The sequence below is a fragment of the Boleophthalmus pectinirostris genome, unplaced genomic scaffold (genome assembly GCF_026225935.1).
Source record: "Boleophthalmus pectinirostris isolate CB_2022bp ecotype Guang Dong unplaced genomic scaffold, ASM2622593v1 HiC_scaffold_5, whole genome shotgun sequence".
Lineage (NCBI taxonomy): Eukaryota > Metazoa > Chordata > Actinopteri > Gobiiformes > Gobiidae > Boleophthalmus > Boleophthalmus pectinirostris.
Genome location: NW_026571404.1, coordinates 13,294,772 through 13,297,934, shown reverse-complemented (window position 1 = coordinate 13,297,934; position 3,163 = coordinate 13,294,772).

Below are 3,163 nucleotides of genomic sequence, written 5' to 3'. Positions count from 1 at the left end.
TAACAACATTCTAACATGGCTTAAAGCTCACAAGAATCAATTTAGCGTAATATAGGACCTTTAAGGATGGTACAAGGTCAAGGACATAACTAGAAAACAATAGGATTTACATTAGGGCAGTAATTAGTGAAATATCAATAAAAGAGGGCAGATTTCCATGAGGGAGAAGCCTTTCCCATAACCTTTGCTGTATATAGAACATGGCTATTGATGAAGCTTGTAGGGATTCTCATGCCATTTAAACATTAATTTCATTTCACAGATGAGTAGTATGATTTGCTTGAGGTATTCGATTAAGGTAATTGTATTTTAATCATTTTAAATCTACCTGTATAACATTAACATTGAAGTAACAATATTTCAAACTTGCAGTTGAACTAGATGCAAGTAATTTAATTTTCTTTTTTTATTTGTAGGTATAGCTGCACCATGTACCGTATTTTTTGGACTAAAGTCGCACTTTTTTTCATGGTTTGGGTGGTCTTGCAACTTACTGTGGTGCGACTTATATATTAATTATTAATTTTCACACTGACACCCACGAGAGGGAGCTCTAGGCTTGTGTATCAGTATCTGCTACTCCTATTACTCCTTTACTCCAGTACCTCTGTCACTTCACTCTACTGTGCATGTCTCCTGCAGAAAAAGCCGCTGTCCTGCTGCAAGTAGTGCAATATTCAGCCGAGAACGGTAATCAAGCAGAAGGAGGGACCGGCGGAAAGCGGGGATGGAGCTTCACGGCAACCAGGAGGGTGCACCATGCAACTTTCCTGGAAGTCATTGGATGGATTGACAAAGACTGGACTTCAGTGACAACCGAACCCATCCAGTTGGGATTCAGAAAGGCCAGAATAATTCTAACTGAAACTGATGCTGAGTCCGATGACAGCTATGAATAAGATTAGTGACACCAAGGATGAAAAATTCACTGGATTTCGTGATCTGGAGTGAGATCACGAGTTTGGTAAACTTGTTCTGTTGTTTATGCTATAGTTATCTGAATATCGGTTCATATGTTACGTTAACATACCAGACGCCTGTTAAGCCTGTTGTTCTCTGTTCTATTATTATTACTATGACTTGCCTTTCAAGATGAAATTTCAGTTCCTGGTCTCTGATTTGATAAAATAAATTTCCCCCAAAAAGTGCAACTTATAGTCCGGGGCGACTTATACATGTTTTTTTTTTTTCTTCTTCTTCATTATGCATTTTTTGACTGATGCGACTTATAGTTCGAAAAATACGGTAAGCTTTTTTTTTTTTTTTTTTTTTTTTGGAATGCACTTGGAATGTTCCACAGTATGGCACTGAACGAATATCTGCATGGCCTATTATTGGTCTTACCCTTTTGTATCCAAGTCTGATACATATATTTTAAGCAATAATAGAATGCACAGTTAATAAAAGCTGGATATGCCCTAATGCCCTACTGTGGGACATTTCATACAAAGCATTTCTATAGACACAAAACATTTCTATAGAAAAAGATGCAACATACAACCACAAATATCCGATATCGTCCTGTTTTATTTGGGACACCGTGTGACTTGTGTGTGAGTAATATTAAGTACTCATCCTTGTTAACCCCATATTGGTGGTTACTTGAGCATAACAGAGTTGGGATTCCCATAGCACCAAAACACAAACTCAAATCCTTGGAGGCAGGAGGTAGATGGAGTGAACTGGGCTGGAAACTGGTGTGCATTTGCATCCAGCGCAGCCATAAAACCTTCGACTGGTTTAAGGAAGGACGACAGGGGATGCCTAATGCTTCCTTCATTAACGACCCACCAGAGACCAGGGGCTGAGGCAGGACCAGGCCCAAATTGAAAAGTACTGAGGCATAACAGTGTCAGATGCCCTGTTTCCCAGTCCCCAAAACCACTGATTGAATTCCTGCCTGGTTCAAAGTAAAAATCCCAGAGACCGACTTATTCCCCGTTGAAAAAGTCCATGGGTTTTGGCTTGGTTGACAGTTTAACTAACCTGCCGTGAACAGATCGTCAGAGAAACATGAGCAAATAGCTGTAAAAGTAGCACACTGGTAATGTCACTGTCACATAACTAAAAAGGTTTAAATGATTATCTGAGAGTTTTTGGGGTGCATTATTTTATGATTCAACTGTCAGAGAAACAAGTCCTAATAATTGTTTTTAAAAGGGGTTTTGTAAGACCACTTTAAAAAGGCAAGCAGTCAAAACATGAGCTATGATTTGGGAAAATATTCTTGATTCTTCCACAAAAAAATTTAGTTAAAACCTACAAATAATATCCTAATAATATCTTAAATTCCACAATTGAATTCTGATTTTAAAGTGGTACTGTATGAAATAGAAAATTTAAATGCACAGTGGCAGAGTGGTTAACTGCTAATTATGGAGTCGTTCAAATGGGAATTGTTGAATGTAAACTCACTACTGTCTGACCAATGACCAGCCATTTAACCTGAATTACAAAAATGAAAACAAACAAAAAAGCAACAATAAGAATATAACCAATAATTCGTTCATTTGTTTTTCAAAATAAAACCAAAAATACAAAAACAAAAAAACAAGTATTTTCTTCATTATTTGTTTCCAAAACCAAAGTGAAAAAAATGGATAACAATTTGTTTTTTCTGTTTTCGTTTTTGTGTTTAAATGGGTTTTAAAAAATGGACAAAGGCCGTTTCCCTTTTCCCTAACTTAAACTGCGATGCCGAACTGAACCAGGACTGAGACCAGGACCAGACCGGGACTGAACCAGGACTGATCCCAGGATTAAAACTGGACGACACCAGGAACCGAGTCTAAACCAGAACTGAACCAGATCTAAGCCAGGTCTAAACCAGGTCTAAACCAGGTCTAAAACCAGAAGTGAACTGGGGTAAATCAGGTCTCGGTCTCATTTCTGGGCTGGTGCTAGTCTGGTCCGAACCTGTCCTGACACTCAGTCCTGTTTTGGACCTGTTTCAGTCCTGTTACAGTCCTTGTTCAGTCCGTATGCGGTGCAAAAGTCCGACATCGCAACTTAAGTGGAGGAAACGGATCATTTTTTCCATTATTCAACACAAAATCGAAAAAAAAAAATTGTTCTCTTATTTTTGGTTTTATTTTGAAAAATGAATGAACGAACGATACACGTGTAACCACCCAAGTTTTACTTGTTGAATTGGAAATGTGTT